This window comes from Mustela putorius, unplaced genomic scaffold, assembly GCF_011764305.1.
Source record: "Mustela putorius furo isolate JIRA1106 unplaced genomic scaffold, ASM1176430v1.1 tig00001877_pilon_pilon_pilon, whole genome shotgun sequence".
Lineage (NCBI taxonomy): Eukaryota > Metazoa > Chordata > Mammalia > Carnivora > Mustelidae > Mustela > Mustela putorius.
In genome coordinates this window covers 19,859-29,787 of record NW_025421895.1, presented here as the reverse complement: position 1 = coordinate 29,787, position 9,929 = coordinate 19,859, and positions in this window count along the sequence as shown.

Genomic DNA, 9,929 nt, shown 5'->3' with positions numbered 1-9,929 from the left:
ACAAATAAGTGAAACCATATGATGATTGACTTTCTCTGCTTGACTTATTTCACTTAACATAATCTCCTCCAGTCCCATCCATATTGATGCAAAAGTTGGGTATTCATCCTTTCTGATGGCTGAGTGATATTCCATTGTATCCATAGATCACATCTTCTTTATCCATTTGTCTGTTGAAGGGGATCTTGGCTCTTTCAACAGAATGGCTATTGTGGACATTGCTGCTATGAACACTGGGGTGCATATGGCCCTTCTTTCCAGGAAAATAGAGCTAGCCTATGACCCAGCGATTGCACTACTGAGTATTGACCTCAAAGATACAGATGTAGTGAACAGAATTAGGTATTGTTAAAGCACAAATGCAGGGGATAGAAGTTATGGTACAGAAGAGGGAAGGGCAACCATATGGCAGAGTAGAATAAAGTAGCTCAGGAAGAAATTAGTCATATCCAGATATTGTAAGGCATGTGGGGTTGGCAGGGAGAGCATGAGAAATCATGAGAGAAGAGAGAGAAAATGGACCAGGCAGGAGAGGTTTATAACATTTTAACATCTAAGGTAAGCATATGCAAAGCAGAATAGGGAAAGAAATAAAAGTTTTTATAAGACTCAATACATAAGGAATAACGTGGAGGACACTGGGAGATGGAGAGAAGTGTGCTGGGGGAAATCGGAGGGAGAGACAAACCATGAGAGACTGTGGACTCTGAGAAACAAACTGAGGGTTTTGAAGAGGAGGGTGGCAGGTGGTTGGGTGAGCCCAGTGGTGGGTATTAAGGAGGGAATTAATTACATGAAGCACTGGGTGTGGTGCATAAACAATGAATTTTGGATCACTGAATAAATAAAAGAAAAAAAAAGACTGACTACAGACATGGACCTCAGTGTAACACAGATATGGAACTCACTGGAATACCAGCCACTTCCCACCAACACACACAGACTATGATAATAATAAATAATAATGCAATTAAGAAAATTACCTGCCAACTAATTTTTCCTCTTTTTTATTTTTATTTTATTTTTAAATTTTTTATTTAAATTCCAGTTAGTTAAAATAAGGTGAATATTAGTTTCAGGTGTACAATATAGTGATCAACACTGCCATACAATGGCTTAAATAAAAAAATGAAAAAAAATTTTTTTAAAGATTTTATTTTTAAAAACCTCTACACCCAAGGTGGATTTCAAACGTACAACCCCAAGATCAAGAGTTACATATTTTACTTACTGATCCAGTCAGGCACCCCAACAAATAAAAATTTTATAAAATTGTTGAGGTTGGGGCGCCTGGTTGGCTCAGAGGGTTAAGCCGCTGCCTTTGGCTCAGGTCATGATATCAGGGTCCTGGGATCGAGTCCCGATCGGGCTCTCCTCTTGGCAGGGAGCCTGCTTCCTCCTCTCTCTCTCTCTGCCTGCCTCTCCATCTACTTGTGATTTCTCTGTCAAATAAATAAATAAAATCTTTAAAAAAAATTGTTGAGTTTGTGGGAGTCTCATTTGCTCAGTCAGTTAAGTGTCTGCCTTTGGCTCAGATCATGATCTCAAGAGTCCTGGGATCGAGCCCCATATTGCTCATGCTCTCTTTCTCTCTCTCTCTCTCTCTCTCTCTCTGGCTTTTGCTCTTAAATAAATAAATAAATAAATTTTTAAAAAAATCATTGAGTTTGTTTAACTAGTTTTAAACTAGTAGACAGAGATGAAGATAAAGTATGATGTCATGGCAGGGAAAAATACAACTTACACGTTTTAAAAATAAAATGCGCAATGCAAGTTACATCACTTTTTTTAAAAATTTTTTATTTTTTATAAACATATATTTTTATCCCACTCTTAATCTCACAAAACAAACTGAGGTTTGCCGGGAGGAGGGGGTTTGGGAGAAGGGGGTGGGATTACATCACTTCTTTTATCACCACACTGGGACTTTCCCTACTGAGTTGTTGTAATGTAAGGACCTATTTTATATTTTTATATTTTAGCAAGAGGCTTTCATTGAGGTTAACCCTTAAACTGTCCTTGCTCCCCTTTCCCCAGGGGATTCACTTAAAAACAAGTCCTGGAAATCAGCTCCAGGTAACAAAGCCCATCCATATACAAGAGTGGGTCAGGCCAGGTGGAGACATCAATCAGCGGCGGGGGGGTGGGGGCGGTGTTTGCATATTGTCTCCCTAGATACTAAGGAGTATGCCCCACTCCTCCGCACTTTGGGAACCGTTTTGGCACTAATCCTAATCAAGGTGTAATAGGCTGGGTCAAATGTCTATACTACGGTAAATTGAACCTCAATTGGTCACCTAGCCTCACTGTGGAGTTTCCTGTGTGTGTTAAAATCTCATTGGTCACCTGTGCGTGGCCAGGCCTGACTGCATGGCCTTTGCCCTTAAAAGCTAGACTGAAACAGCGAAGGGTTGCCTTCTCTCATAAGAGGTGTGGCCCCGAACTTTCGGTTAGATTCTTGATACTTGGCATGAAATAAAGCTTTGCTTGACCTTCGCTTTACATCAGTCTCTCTCCTTTAATCATAGACCCATTATTGGGGCATAACAGTATTAATCTTATAGTTATAAGTCCACAATGCATCCATCATCCATTCTACCCCTTAACATTCCCCTTTGGACAGACCCATGATCTAGAACAAGCCTTATTTTATAGTGCCTTGTAGGAGATTTTTGCTGCTGCCTAAATTGCCTACTTTCCTCTCACCATTACCACGGAAATTGGGTCCACTGAAACAAAGGGGTAGTGTAAGAAATTAACAACTTCCAAGCGTCCCTGGTGGTCTAGTGGTTAGGATTCGGCGCTCTCTCTAACAACTTCCATAAATCTCTTTAAATAATAAAGTATAAGATAGTGATACCTTTTTTTCTGCCACATAACCAATTCTTGCAAGAATAAGTTCATATAAGAGAATTTACAACACATGCTAGCATTATCCTACTGGACCCAGATCATTTGTATGTTTCTCTGTCTCTGAGAAATGTAGTTATTTACATGACTGAAACCTACAAATTGTTTGATATGACTACTAATATCACCTACATTATTTGAAAGCCTATTTAAGGCTTCTGAAATACATAGGTTTTGTAAACACTTATGAAGCATCTTATATATACCAAACACTTTAAAAATCTCTGCTTTAAAAACAAAACAAAAAAACTCTACCTCAATGGAACTTTGAGTCTGAAAAAGATACAGGCAATATACAAGGCAACAGATAGAATAATTACATATTTGATTATATACTCAGAGGATGTCACATTAAATTGGTATGAAAATAATGAGAAGGATCTGGATTTCTTGTCAAAATTTTTTGCCTTAAAAAGAAATTGATATTTAGGGAAAGTTGTTACTGAAAGAGGTCCTGTGTCAACCAAAAATGTTAAACCATGATCTGACTAAATGTTCCAGTTGTGATCATTGCTTTGTTTAGCTGTCTTATATTAAGACTGAATTTAGTCATTCAGTCTCAGATTTCAGTAAGTCTTTTTTTAAATGATTTTATTTATTTATTAGAGAGAGAGAGGGAGGGGCAGAGGGAGAGGAAGAACCAGACTCCTTGCTGAGCAGGCAGCTGATGCAGGACTGGAACCTAGTACCCTGGCATCATGGCCTAAGCTGAAGGAAGACACTTAACCAACTGAGCCACCCAGGCACTCTAGACTGTAAACTTCTTAAAGGTAAAAACGTTTATTCTTCTAGTAGTTCCACAGACATTTCTAACATCCATAAGAAAGCATGTACTGATGTAAAATGCTAGCAAATCAAATTATTTAGAAAAGAAAGAAAGAAAAAAAAGATATATCTGGATAAAGAGAAAAACAGAAAATCTAATAATACATTGAATTATTAGAGCAAAGAGTGGAGGAAGAGAAAATAAATATGAAATAGAGATTTCCACTAAAAGAAAAAAATTGAATAAGGCAGGAGATTTAGAAAATTATTATGACACACTTGAGAAAAAAATAAAATAGGAATTTTTAGAAAATAGCAATGAATGAAAAGGTAAATTGTTCCTACCTCTATAATATTAGCTGTTTGTTGTTGTTGTTGTTGCTAATTTACCTATTTAAGCTAATAAACAAAGAAAGGTTTCATTTAGGGATAAGGTTTCTATATATATATATATATTTTCCATTTAGGGATAAGGTATATATATATATATATATATATATATATATATATATATATATATATATATATATATAAATTATCATTGTTAGAACATGTGTCACAGAAAGTGTTTAAACTTTAAGATACAGATGCAACATGTAACGAACTACATTGTTTGAACGTCTAATTTGTAAATACTGTTAGAGAAAACTTGGTGGAAATGTCCTTATGTGGTTGTGTTTCTGGAACGAAGTATATTTATTAATAAGGAATAGTTTAAAATTATGAAATGACCAGGAGTGGACAATTTTCCTAATCCTATCAGCTCTTTGCAGCTCTTTTATTAGCCCCCTTCAGGAATATCAGCTTTATTTATCTAATTAAATTTTATATTAATGCGCTTTTGACTTTTGGCCTTTCTCTTCCTTCTGTTCTTTTTTTTCCCCTAAATTACATGTTTCTGTTTAACAGCTACTATCAATTCTTCGATATGAATTCTCAGCATCAATTTACTAACTCCAGAGATGAAGCAGCATCAATATTTAGAAGCGAAGAATACAAAGCCTTGGGCATCTGGATGGCTCAGTCAGTTAAGCATCTGCCTTCCAATCAGGTGGTGATCCCAGGGTCGTGGGATGGAACCCCAGGTTGAACTTTCTGCTCAGCTGGGAGCCTAACTTTTCCCTCTCCCTCTGCCTGCAGCTCCCTTTGCTTGCGTTCTCCCTCTCTTTGTCAACTAAATAAAATAAAATAAAATAATGTAAATAATACAATTATTTATTTATTAAAATGCATTTATTATACAATACATAATGTATTGCATAATTATGATAATGATTAAATAATTTATTAAATATTTATTAAATATATAAATTTAATTAAATAAATATTTTAGAATTTAAAATATTTCAAATTTAGATTGTTAAATATTAAATCATTAATTTAATAAATATCTAAACATAATTAAATAAAATAATTTATTTATTAAAATGAATAAAATAATGTTGTCATTATCTGAGCATGTATTTTTAAATAGTCTAAAAAAACCATCTAATACAGTCTAAATACATTGAGTTCAGATATTTATACAAGTTAACCCAGACACTCAACCCACAGACAGTTTCAAAACATTTGTTTTATCTACTACTCAAAATACGATTGTAATGTATTTATTTATAACTTTGACATAGCAAGGAAACTTGGAGGAAAAGGAGACATTTGCTTTTAATATTTGAAAATTATTTTGTTGATTTAAAAAAAATAAAAACCATGAGCATTTCTTCTTAAATAACACTGTGAAGTTTCTGAGTCGCATTCTATTAAAAGTGCTGATAAAATGGCCTCAGTTACTCATTTAAATTATCAGCTGAATGGGTAACAAATGAAGTAGAGAGCTTTTTAATTATTTATGAATGTATTGCTTGTGGATGGAGTGCCACATAGAGTTACCTCTCTTTTTGGCTTTGTTTTGTGAGCAGCAGTGGAATCTATGAATGAGATTAAACATAAGGACATTCACAGAAATTCTTAATGAACTTCTGGGGAAGGGCAATAAGTGCAAGGAAAAACTGCAGCAAGACTAATTACAAATTTCAAGTGGTCATCGCTTAATTATAGAAGCTTTTAAGTTCAAGTAATATATCTTTTTTATGAGCCTATCATATTGTATTAATTACCACAAACTGCACTCTTGAACACTTATCTTTTCACATATTTCTTATTCTTAGTACTTAAAATTACCCTTATGATTGATCAGTAAATGGATTTTACTGACAATGCATTTATTTACATAAATAAATAATGCTGTTTATATATATAAAAACAATTGAATATGTGTATGTGTTCAATGAATTTTTTTTTTCAAATTAACATCTTAATTCTACCACATTGGTTACAAATAGATATAGACTTTATAGATTCATCAAATATTTTATTCTCAAATTTATATCTCCTTTGTGAAGTAAATGAAACTGTATATATTAAATATAATCCTATCACATGTAACAGTTACTAGTGCATCCCAGGACATACATAGGTCAGGTCCTACTCAAGGCATCACGGATAACTGGATTTAACTTTCTATCCTAGGAGTCTTCTGTATATTTCTGTGGCTTTTATACTATAATCAGGAGGAAGAATTCTTTTGCTAAAAGCTTCCAAATCACTATGTGAGTAGATTATTTGTAGACTAGTGATATAATATTATAGTTTAATATGTAAAGCATGATAAAATAAAATGCTATTGCCATATTGTTCAGTAAAGCATTCATTTAGTTATCAAGCATTCATTTGCTTTTTTAAAAGATTTTATTTATTTATTTGACAGACAGAGATCACAAGTAGACAGAGAGGCAGGCAGAGAGAAAGGAAGGGAAGCAGGGTCCCTGCTGAGCAGAGAGCCTGATGTGGGGCTCTATCCCAGGACTCTGGGATCATGACCTGAGCAGAAGGCAGAGGCTTTAATGCACTGAGCCACCCAAGAGCCCCAAGCATTCATTTTCTTTATGCAGAACAATATTATATAGTAGAAAATACAGTAAATAATCTAGAAACCTTGATCATTTTGTTTTGGCAATTTTAGAACATAAAATTAGCTAAAGCTCAAGTGCAAGTTATATTTGTATCATAGGAGGAAAAGTTAATTAAATGTTTGTTTATTACCATAGTTTAACACTTCAACAAAATGATAACGAGTCAAAAATTAATGAATATATGAAGTATACAATAAAAACTATAATCTTGAGTGTATGTGACTCACTGTAGGTATTGATAGGCTAGAAATCAAAGGGAAAGTATCTATAGGGTTTGTTCAGTTCCATGCTCATCAGATTAACAGGCTTTCTCATATTGCTTCCTTCACCACATTAATTTGTCTAATGAAGTTTTCAAGAGTTAAAGACAGTGATAGGTTCATGGCTGGAGAGAAGGTACAGAATCTAAGATAGTTCAGCAGTGCTTATTATTTCAGAGAAAGACAGCATGGCAGGTGAGGGGTGGAAGGAAAGGGATAAGAAGAGAGAATCTTAAGCAACCTCCTTGCCCAGCACAGAGCCTATAGGGGCTTCATCTCATCGCCCTGAGATAACAACCTGAGCTGAAATCAAGAGTCAGATGCTTATCTAATTGAGTCACCCAAGTGCACCATTTTTTTCCCTGTATCTTTATTTTCATCTCTTTCTGTAACTGAGTTCCCTTCAAAATCAGGACTTGCATACACAACCTAAATAATTATTTTGGGATTTGATCACGTGGAAGAGGAGAGAATGAGAAGAGCTAAGTGGTCCAGGAGAAACATATATGAGTTCAGACTGAGTGGATTATGATTGTGGACAACTGAGCATCAATCCTAATGCACAGAATACATCTCAGAATTATTTTCCTGAAACAAGAAAGAATCTGTTTAACCCACTGGCTTCTGCATCCTATCCACAGTGGTTAAAATTCATCCCAGAAGTAATGTCCTTGACTTTTCTATTACTGGGCATGAGAGAGGAGCTGAGTGGGCTTGGTCAGTGTCCCACCTAATGAAAGGCAGAGCAGATTCAGGCAAAAAAAAATTATTAGTTCTTTCCAAATTAGATTTAATGGGATTCTGTTTTTCATTCATGAATTCATTTTACATTTTATATTTTATCGATTTTTCTAAGCTTTGGCCAATATTCACTGCATTTTTGAAGAGCTTTTATCTATTATTGTAAATCATTTTTCTGCTACATTTGTTTAGTCATGGTTATCCATTTCTTCTTTCAAGTTTTTCAGATATGTGATATCAATTTCCAAATAAATTATTTAAAATGTTTATTTTTTATACTAAACTTCTATGAAAAACATTGATATATGTATTATGGCATATTGTTCCCCTTTCAACTTATTTTTTTAAATGTGAATGTGCCTTGGCAAATATATATTGTTTCTTTTTATGTTTATGTAGATTCTTCATAATTTTCCCAAGTTCATTGGCTTATGGTTTCTATTTTTTTAATAATTTTCCTACTGCCAATTAATAGATTTTTTTTCCTTTACCTTGTTTAAGTTGCTATTGCCATTATAAGTAAAAAGCATCTGGAAATCTATATCCCTGTCCAGTTTCCTCAAATCACTCATTATTTTCAGGATCTAGTTGGATTTTCTTACAGGTTCCAGGTGGACAAGCTTTTGAACTGGTGCTAATTATTATTTCTGTTTCTGGCTTCCTGCATTTACCAGCTTAGGGATCATTTTTAACAATTATGATGAAATGAGGCATCATATTCTTATTCTCAACTTCATTAATAATGATATTAGTGTAACATGTCCTACAAGATAATAATAGATACATGTAAAATAATTTCATTGACCAAAAAAGTGGTGGAAAATGTAAATAAAACACAGTGGCAACCAACGAGTCATTTCAAGTTGAGCTATTTTTCCCCCCTTTATCTCCCTGTCTCTTTAATTTCCTGTAGCACATTCCTACAAAGTATTTTAAGGTGTTTTATATGCACATACATAGAGATCATCATGGAGTCTAAATCTAATAATTCCTTGTCAGTTTTAAATATTTTAAGTATTGTTCATTCCTATGTCAGTTGTCTATTAACTTTTTCTCCACACTGCACTTAATTGCAAGGAAATATTTAATTTTAATATAAATTAATTAATCACTTTAATAAATATTTTTACCTTATGGATTAATCTTTGATGCTTATTTCTTAATTTGTTTTAACATTTAAATTTTATTTATTGAGAGAGAGAGAGAGAGAGAGAACAAGCGCAAGCAGGGGAAGCTGCAGAGGGAGAGGGAAAAGAAGAAGCAGGTTCCCCACCAAGCAGGGAGTCAAGCTCAGTCTCAGGGCCTTGGGATCATGATCTGAGGTGAAGGCAGAGGCTTAGCTGACGGAGCCACTGAGTCTAATTGTTATCTTTGATATTTAAGGAAATACTTTATCATCTCTAATTGATCCCCTATGTCGCAAATACAGTTTTCTCTATGGTGCTATTAATTTTATTGTCTTCAAATTAGACTCTTTTTCTAGAAGCATTTTTAATCAGTCTCTTAGGTCTATAATTTAGTTTTTATACATTTCTTTTAGCATTTTATTTTATCTTCATCATCTCTGAGTATTCCTGACCAGTACTCATTGGTCAAATCTTTCTTATTAATCTATTCCAAAAATTTGTTTGTTTCTATAAGATTTTGTTATTACTGCTGTCGTTCTTAGGTTTTGCCTTTATATTCTTTTTGTTTTGTTTTGTTGTTTTATGCTTTGGTGTTTTTGTTGTATTGTTTTGTTTTTCTTTTGAATTAATACAATTAAACCTTTAGATTTCCTTCATACCTTTAATTATTGTCACTTATTTTCACAAATGATATTACCATAGTAGAGTAATTCTAAATATTTCTGAATTAGCTGTATTATTTCTTTTTAGGTATAAAGTTAACTTCCAGTTACATGGACTTAATATTTTGGTCATTCTATTCTAGTTTTATTGCCTTATCATTGGAAAATATAGCCTGATACTTAACTCTAGGGAATGATGTGGGAGAGCTAGGTTCTTGTCTCTTGGAGTCAAAGAAGGAATCTCGTGGGCAATGGAGAGTGAGAAAGTGACAGAAGTTTATCAAGTGAATATATAGAAAAAGCTCTCACAACTAAGAGGGGTCCCCACACAGTTAACAATGAGTGCCTTCAGGGTTTATTTTTTATAAAAAGGCAACCAGGCAACTTTAATCCTTTTAACATCTCTATCAATGATACTATCTGAAATATTATTTATTATCATTATTATTATTATTATTATTATTTTTAAAGATTTTATTCATTGGGGTACCTAAG